We start from the raw sequence: 10,066 nt of genomic DNA, 5'->3' as shown, positions 1-10,066 counted from the left end.
GGCAGGGGCCTAGAGCAGTGATTCTGAACCTATCATGGTCTTGCCTCTCCTGGAGACTTTTGCAAGTCTCTGGACAGATTTGTGATGGTTATGACATGAGGAAGAGAGGGGGGTTATGTAATAGTTTGGATATGATTTGTCCCCCTAAGGTTCTTGTGCTGGATGTTTGGTCTCCAATATAACAGTATTGAGCTTATGGAACCTTGAAGATGTGGGGTTAGTGAGAGATAAAAAGGTCATAGGCATCACCCTTGGAAGGGATTAAAGCCTATCATACAGGAATGGGTTAGATCTTTAGAATCTAGATTTGTTACCATAAGAGCAAGTTGTTGTTACAAAATGAGTTCAACTTCCTCTGTTCCACTCCCACTCCCACTTCCTTTCTTACCATGTGAGCTCTCTCTCCTGTACTCACCACTTTTATTCACATTCCCACTACGTGATGCCATCTACCATGTTATAATGTAACCTGCAGCCCTCTCCAGATGCAGCTTCCCCAGATCACCAAACAAAAATCTGAAACAAAATTGAAGTTACTTATCTCATTGGCTAGGCACTTAGGTGGGAGTTAAGTAGGCCTCCCGGAAGAAGCAGGAAGGACTGGAGAGATGGAAAAAGCATGGCAGAAATATGTCAAATACAGCCCTCTTCTGAATTTGCGTCTCCAGTTGGCTCAGGAGCGTGAGTCCTTTCCCAGGGGTCCATGTTTCAAAACATCCCTGTTACCTGGAAACCTACTATCAAGCAAGTATGGAGCAGACTAATGTCCTGTTACAAATTAGGTTGACAACCAACATTACGTGCAAATATTAAAGCCTCAGCAGTTTCATTTTTACTGAAGCCAATCATAGCATTGCATTATTTTTGCATTAGCATTTGTGGTGACTTGGATTCCCTGGGAAGTAGAATCTGAATGTAGTCCTGTATGTGAGATATTTATGTAGATGTGTGTTTGGGGTCTACGTCTGTGGAGGAGAAAAGGAAGCAAGAGTGGGCAGAGGGAGAAGTTGAGTTGTTGGGATGAAATATGTGGGCCTTTGTGTTCCCTCATTGATAATTTGATATGGAAAACATGAGAAGAAATTGACTGTGAGTGGGTGAGATGGCTTTACGCTGCCATGGCTGTCTCTAAGGGGCTGCACCTGAGATCTGTCCACTCTTGCAGCAAGGTCTTCACTGGAAGGGTGTCTGGAGGCACATCACAGTGTACACCAGCCCTGATTTGCACCTTAGCCATTGTTCTTCTTCCTACTTTAAACGTCTTTTCAAAGCTAGTAAAAAAATAAGAACTGGTACAGAAGCTGAGGAAGACTGTTCACCAATCACCTGGACAGTAACATAAATGCCACCCTCCTCTCGTTTTCCCCAGTCTCTCCCTTAGAATGGAGAGGAGTGGTCGAAGTAGAGGTGGACATGGTGGAGAGCACAGGACCAAAACCAGACTTGAAGTTTTAGTGACATGTCAAGAGGCCTCAGTTTCTTTTGTGGAAGGTATGCATTTTCAATATAACAAAAACTAATTCTTGGTAGAAGAGATAGGAATGAAATCATACTGTTTCTGTATATGAAGAAAATAGAGCACTTAAACAGAGACAAAGCATACCTTGACATTAAAACTTAATGGGATATGATTAGGAAAACAGTCTAAAATGGCTCTTGGAAGGGGAAAAATAATGAAAAAAATGGTATAAGAGAAAGCTGAAGAAAGAAAAGGAAAAAAAAAAAAAAAGCTCTAATCACCCAAATTTCAAGTTTGCCTTGTGTTACAAGAATTAAGTTCATCCAAAGTATTACAAGATGAGGATCAGGAACTGTGGTCCTTAGTACTAGTATGATACACAGTGATTTTTGTTCTTGTTTGTTTATAAAACATTAAAAGGAAACTGAAAAATACTACTTAGAGCACCATTTTGAATTTTGAGATTTTTTTTTATGTGCACATGCATGGTATATACAAAGGCACATGCAGGTACAAGTGTGTGCAAACCAGGATGTCCAGCTTCTTTTTTATGATGGAATGTTTGGCAGCCCAGGACCTCAGCTCCACTCCCTAGTGGAGTATCAGTGATCATCTGCTGGTTTTTCACAGGGGCATTCACCGGTTTGCACAGCCCACACCACACCACTCTTAGGTTATCAGGTTGGCTTCTGTGGGCATTTAAATTGCAAGCCCAACCCTAGGGTATGAGCTGAGTCCAGACATTCTCAAATCAATGGAGTTTACACAAATTTCTGCAGGATTTACGGTTTAATTTTTTAGGCATCCATATGTTCTGAGAGCTCCCCTGGGAATTCCAAGGTGTACCTGCATGGTACAATGCAGCTCCTCATTTTGCATCTTGAGAAATTGAGACTTGGTGTGGGAAAGTGAGTTGTCCAAAGACATACAATTATTGTTTAAGGATCTAGACTTAAACAATAAACTTAAACTTAAGTCAGGAATCCTGACTATGACTTGGAGTATTTCCCTCTTCCTCAAACTTTCTTCTTTAAGTTTGTGTGGAGAAAGGTAGGTAAGCTGGTCATAAAACTGGACTTAGATGTATTTTGAGTTGTCCAGTGACAAGTATTCATTGCATCTAACTCATCCATTGCAGAATAATGGTTTTATAATAGATTACATGGCATTCTGGAAATAAATGGTGAAGGGAAAGGAGACCTATCATACAGCTAATTACTTCTACAATTGTTCCAGATGCTTTACTGTGGTTGCTTAGTTTATTTACACAATAATCCTAGGAGGTTGGTATTAATAGTTCCATTTAAAAATGATGAGACAGGTTCATATAGGTTTGTTAGGTGACCAGGGTTTCACAGTTGGTAAATGTTATGGTTTGGATATGAAATGCCTCCTCTCCCCACCCCTGAAGGCTCATGTATTGAAGGATTGATGCCTAAATGGTGCAAGTGAGAGGTGAATGGGTCATGAAGGCTCTTTCTTCATCAGTGGATTAATCTATTGATGAGTTCATAGGTGAATGGGCTGTTAGGAAGTGGGGCATGGTGGTGGAGGTAGATCACTGGGATGTTTCTTTGAAGAGTATATGTCATATCTAGACCCTTTCTCTCTTCTTCCAGCTGTCCGGAGGTGAGCAGTATTGCTTGACCATGTCCTTTCTGCCATGATGTTCTGCCTCAACCTTTGAAACCATGAGCTCAATGAATCTTTCCTCCTTTAACTTGTTTATGTTAGGTGTTTTGTCACAGCAATGACAAAATACAATGAATGATTAGTGTTCAGTTTGTAACTTTCCAAAGCAGATACTCTGTTGGAGTCCACTAGAATTTATGTTCTACAAAGGCAGGGGATTTTTATTAGCATATATTAATTGTAAAACAGGTTTCATTGTGATATTTCCATACATACATATAATGTATTTTGGTCAATTTCATCCCCTCTATCATTCTTTCTTTTTAACATGTTATTCACGATTTTTTTCCTATTGTTGGCACATAGTTGGTGCTCAATAAAAATTGGATGAATCAATGAATTAGTACCATGGACTATATAAGCCTGAAGGCTCAGCATGGTTCAGGTGGGAGGGTTGCTTGCCTAGTAAGCACAAGACCATGAGTTCAATCCCCAGTGCAACATTCATGCCCTCTCTCAACCCCCAAAAAGACATTTTTTTGAGTTCAATGAAATACATAACTTCAAAGAAAAATATTTCACTTTAACTTTGGAATCCAGTAGCTTTTAAAACATCTGCAAAGGAATACAGTGTATTTAAAACACCATCTCCAAGTTGTCTGAAGCCAAGCATTGAAGTATGCCAAGTGAGAGAAATACCCTAAGCATATCTGTGTGTGTGTGTGTGTGTGTGTGTGTGTGTTCATGCATAAGCTGTTGTTATATCACTTAAGGTATTTTTAAAAAGCTATGGTTAAAGTGAGAAAGAAGCATTAGTATTATACAGATCGCTCCAGCACACCTGGAATGGTGAAGGCTGCCTCTTGAGGAGCTGACTACAGGAGTTCTGGAAGTTCCAGGAGACATGTTGCTTCTCATCAACTTGGATTTGAGCTAATTTGCATGCTAATAACACCCTTCCATCCACTGCTTCCCAAATCAGAGACTTGCTCACAAACATACCCTTTCATCTGTGCCTCTCTAAGACTTGGCACATAAAAATGCATACTAAATGCCTGTTGAGTGACATGACAGTTATGTACCTATAGAAATTTATCGCTCTTGGTTGAGGCATATGCCCCAGGTATTGCTATTTTTGTGGTCTTCCTCCAAAAATAATCTCCAGTTCATTTTTGATTGAAACATGGTAAAACTAAATGATCACTTTTGTAGTGTATACATCGTGGTAACACCTGACCTCCTAAGTCAGCTATGTTGTCTCCATGTTTCAAATGACACACAGGAAGCTCTGAGAGCTTGAGTGATCTTCCAAAGGCCACTCAACTAGGAAGCTCTAGTAATAAGATGTCAGTACTGCTCAGTTCAGCTCCAAGATGGAACCAGTTCTGTGTAGTACAGGATTAACCTTAGGCAAAGAAAGGCTTAACCATTTACTGCCTCCTGGGGATGGGAGAGGAACTTCAAAGTTCTTAGTTTGACCTCTCTGTGCTAAAAGTGGAATTTATCATAGGGACCTTGAATCATATATTACTTTGATCTCTGGAGGGGATGAAGGCTAAGGTCATCAATAGGTATCTAGTCATATCTATGTGGTAATCACAGTGAAAATTCTGGACACAAAGCTCAGGTAAGCTTCCTTGGGTGTCAATACCCCATGTATCCACACGTCACTGGTGGGATAGCTAAGTGCTGTCTGCATGTCTCCTTGGAGGGGACAACTGGAAACTTGCACTCTTCTGAACCCCTGATGCACTTTTGCTAGTTGCTGATCTAAATCTGTAATTTTTTTTTAACAGCAATAAACCACAGCTCAGAGTATAAGAGCTTTGCTGAGTTTTGTGAGTCCTTCTGGTGAATTGTTAAATCTAAGGACCTCTTAAATTCCCAGGTTCCTACAGTTCCTTTCTGCAGTGCTGAAGTGGGGCTTAACAAGATGGATTAATGGTGGAGAATAGCTGTTCAAATGCTAAAGCAGTCAAGGATATAGGTGTGAGGAGAATATGTCTTTCCAAATGCAAATGGTGCTTGGGCCCAGTGGCCAGCATATCTTGTCCCTTTTCTATACCTGTCAGCAGGGTGCAACCTGAAGGACCTCCCTAGGAATTAGTTCTGGGACATCTGGAGGTACTTGCTCTTCTAGCACATGCTGCAAAAGTGAAGTGAGTTTTCTGTCAGATAATCTTCTCAGTGCCCCCTCTTTTTTCCTCCCTACCTCTCCTCCGTTTCCTTTCTCTACTATCTTTCTTTTCTCTTCACTCCTGTGTTTTATGGATATGTACTTGGTTCTGTGCCAGTTTCCTCAAAGAAAGAATAAAGGAGAGAAGAAGCAGCTTAGTGGGTGAGAGCACAAATCTCCAATTTGACTCTTTGCTTTGATTTTCTGGGTCCCTCTCTAGGTAGCGCCAGGGCTAGGATCAGGCATGTGAGGCATTGTTGTACAGTTCTATTGCTGTGTTTCATGTTTATTAACTAAAATATGGAAAAATTCTATTACACACCTCCTAAGGCTATGGAATTTAGAGTTACCTGACCTCCTACGCTCAGCTACTTCCAACTCAGAGTTATCATTTAGATAGAAGTTCCAGCTATTCATATTAATGGTTCTATTCATAAAGAGTTCGCCATCTTCTTAAGAGTGGGTAAGAAATTGACTATATATATATTTAAGCTAGTCTAAAGTGTTTGGATTTGGCTAAAATTAGGTAATTTCACTGAACCTAGCTCTTTGTGTTTCTTAGATACCTGGATTTTCTTCAAGAAATGACTTCTTGGGTTGAGCAAGGGGTGTGTACATGCCTGGAATTCCCTGGAGACAGAATTGGGAGGATCATTGTCTAAAGCTAGCCCTGAGCAAAAGTTCAAGACCCTGTTTGAAAACTAAAGTAAAACAAGCTGAGAGTGTGGATCAAGTGGCACATGGCCCAGAGTAGCCAGAAAAAATGAGACAAAAAAAATGACTTCTTCAGTCACTCATCAACTGCCCAGGTAGCAATTCACTACACAACTTAACAGAATGTTCTCCTCTAATATCTGCATATGATAAAGACAGGCAGGAGCCTGGCCTGGAGAGCAGGATCATTCTTCAAGATGGCACCCAGAGCTCTTTGTGATCTCATTTTTAATTTTTGAGTTTTTCTATTTTTATTGCTATATAATTACACATGAAAATCATATATATATTTAGGGTATATAAAATGTGATATTTTGATACATGTATACCTTGTAGAAAATTAGCACAGTCAGTCTAATCAATACAATCTGTAACCTCACATAGCTTTCATTTGCAAAAACATGGATGCACCTGGAGCTCGTTACAGTAAGTGAAATAAGCCAGACACAGAAGAGCAAATACCATGTGATCTCACTTGTATGTGGAACCTAAAACATCAAACTCATGATGAGAGTAAAAATGGTGGCTTGCCAAGGGCTGACAGTTGGGGGAAATGGGAAGATATTGGTCAGAGGGTATATGCTTTTAGTACTGAGATAAATATATTCTGAATATCTAAGTAAAGCATGGGAACTATGGTTAATATTAATGCATTCTGTACTTGGGATTTGCTAAGAGAGTAGATCTTAAGTATTTTCAACACACACACATGCTCAGTTTTTAACCTTGCATGATCATTAACATACCCTGGGACATTTTTCCAAAGAAGTCTTGATGCTCAGTTCCACCTCCAGAATTTTTTGGTGGTTAGTGACACTGTAGTTCTCATAAGACCATCAGAAGTACCCATATGCACCAGTGTTTGAGAACCACACCTTGTTTACAGAGACTTCTTCTGTGACTGAACTTCTCCAGGCCCAGCCATCCCCTATCTAAATAATTTTTGCCTCTGGGGGTCTCTTCACCTTTCTTTGTTGGCCTGGTGAACATGGATTCACCCTTCACCATCTGACTCAGTGTTACCTTTTTGAATCTTTCTAGGCAGCTTGATGACAGGAAGAGGGGAATGCTTCTTCATCTGTATTCATTTATATTCCCCTGACACTTTCTACACATTCCAATTATGATAATTCCACAGAATTACAGACCTTTTTTTTATCAGTATGTTCATTGGAGAGTTGAGACCTTGTGTTAGGCACCTTCATTTCCCTGACATCTGGTAGAGTTGGTGCCTTGTGCGGGATGTGCACTTTGTGCATAGTTAGTGGGATCAAAGTGAGAAACTCAAAACTGCTATTGTGTCATGAGGCTGAAATATCTATTCCTTATGATTCTGGTCTCTTTGTTTTGCTGTTATGGTTACTGTCTGGCATACCAATGTGTCTCATTTGCGCAAACACAGTATTCCCACTTGAGTGTGAAGTATTTTCTTAATTGCAGGATTGCTTGTGACCACGATATACTTTTTGTTGAAATATGCCAAGCCAGAATTTAAAACCAAAGTTACAAGAGCTGTAGTCAGTGGTGTGTAACTGGTCTGAACATCTAGGCATGCTAAAACATGTCTATAGACCCTGTAGGTATAAATGATAACCCAGTAATGAGATTCTGTCTCGCAGTCCTTCCTAAAGTCATGTACCATTTTATTTTAAATTAAGAACAAATCCATCTTCTAATCATAATGTCTCTGTGTTTCTGTAAATGGTGAATCTCTACCACAGTGTTTTTACATGGTGAGGTGGTGCTAGAGTTGAGCAGGCCAGGAAGTAGGAGGGCATTTGCAGCAATCAGCAGGTGCACACTGGATGGCTGTGGCTGTGCTCCTACTGAGAGTGGTGTCCATTCTGATAGCTCATTGCCTGGAACTTTCCAGTTGTAAATATTTTCACTGTTATTCTTGCCAGTATGTCGTTGGAGGATCCATTAGAGGCACAAGAAGACTATAAGTAACTCGTTACTCAACAGAAAGACTTTTTGTTTTGTTTTGGTGGAACTGGGGTTTGAACTGAGGGCCTTGTGCTTGTTAGGCAGGCACTCTACCACTGAGGCACACCCTTATCACTTTTTGCTTTAGTTAGTTTCTGAATAGGGTCATGTATTTATGCCTGGCTTGACCTGGGCTGAGATCCTCCTATTTATGCCTCCCACATAGCTTGGATGATAGGCATGTACCACTATACCCAGCTTTTTTTATTGGTTGAGATGGAGTTTTGTCTGGGCTAGCCTCAAACTGTGGTCCTCCTCATCTCCACCTCCTGAGTAGCTAGGTGTCTAGGCATGAATCACCATTCTGATTCCTTCCCTTTGGGAAATCTGAGAGTTTTGGTGGCATATGTGAATCAGGTGGAATGTAAACCATGCAAGCACCAGTGACTGGGTGGACTGGGACTTCCTAGAGGGCAGGAAGTAATAGGTCAGAGTTTAAGGAGTGGCAGGATGGCCACTGCTGGGCATACCTGATAGATGACCATGCATTTGAGTCTAAGAGGGTTTATTAAAGCAGCTAACATTCCCTTTGGCTGCTTAACACAGTCAAGCCATATAAAACTCTTTTTGTTAGGTAACCATCTTTGTACGTAAGCATTCAAACAAACCATCTTTGTACGTAAGCATTCAAACACGGCATGTCAATCTTATGTGGATTTTCCAAACCACTGTGCTGTGGTTTGGATATGGTGTGATGTGCCCCCCAAAAAAGCTTGGTATTCAGTGTGGTGATGTCAGGAGGTGGTGAAAAATTAAGAGGTGGTACCTGCCAGTTGGTGGTTTGGTCATGGGGGACATTACTCTTAGAAGATATTAAAGTACTCAAGGGACCTTTGTTAGCTTTCATGCAAGGATTGTTATAAAAACACAAGACTGACTCCTCCATATCCTACCATGTGATCTCAATGTGCTCCTCCCATGATGCTGCCTGACAGGATGTGATGTACCCAAGGGCACCCTTACCAGAGTCAAGCAAATATTGGTGCTATGCCCTTAAACCCCTAAAACTGTGAGCCAAATAAACCAATTTTCTTTATACATTACCCAGCATCAGGTATTTTAATATAGCAACAGAAAATAGACTGATACACTCAGCCATCCTCAACATGCAGCTTTCATCTTGTTGTCTCATATGACTACTATAGCTCCCATTATCACATCTATGTTCCACTCAACAGGAAGTAGGGAAGAAAAAGGGAAGGTATACTTACAATAACTTCAGACTGAGAAATTACAATTCAACATCTCTGCTCATATGCTATTTGCCAGAATAAAGTCACATGGCTACATGTAGTGTCTTTTTTGCTAAATGGTCCTGTGTTCAGTTAAAAATCTTTAATATTAGGAGCTGGAGGCATGATTTAAGTGGTAGAGTACATGCCTAACAAGTGGAATGCCTGAGTTCAGACCCCAGTATTGCAAAAAAAGAAAGAAAGAAAAGAAAAGAAAGTCTTTATTATTTGTAAGAACAGAAGAATAAGTACTGAGGAAATAACTTTCCATATTTATCTCATAAGATATATCTTCTGTCAACTTCCCAAACTCAGCAAAATACAGTGCAATTCCAGAAGTAGTTGGAGGGCAAGTTGAGAAAGAGAGACATCTCCAGTTCTTTTTAAATTTTATTTTATCACTAATAGTACAAGGGAGTTGAATTGTGAAAATTTCATAGATGTGTGCAGTGTATGCTGAACAAGTTCACCCAATCCATTGTATTTGCTCCCCTTCTTCTCCCTCCCATTTAGTGTGTGGTGTGTTTCATTATGCTGTCTTCATACATATACATGTAACAAACTAAACCTTTTCCTCTCCAGGTAACCTTTCTTATCCCCTCCCCCTCCCACTGAATCCACCCCTTTTACATTCATGACCCATTTTCATTATTGTTGTTATCAAGGTCTTAAATGCTATCTCAGAACAAGGAGTTAATGGTTTGGGTTAAATACATTAGCATTCTGAGGTTGCCTCCAAAAACTCAGCATCTATAAACAGCATTTCCTGCTCCATGCATGTGTCATACAATGTTTTATGATAATTTAGCTTCTTAATGTAATTGCATGGTAAGCCTGCTTGTCCAGTACATGTGCATGTGCGTGCGT

This window comes from Castor canadensis, chromosome 9, assembly GCF_047511655.1.
Source record: "Castor canadensis chromosome 9, mCasCan1.hap1v2, whole genome shotgun sequence".
Lineage (NCBI taxonomy): Eukaryota > Metazoa > Chordata > Mammalia > Rodentia > Castoridae > Castor > Castor canadensis.
Note: the sequence above shows the minus strand (reverse complement) of the source record.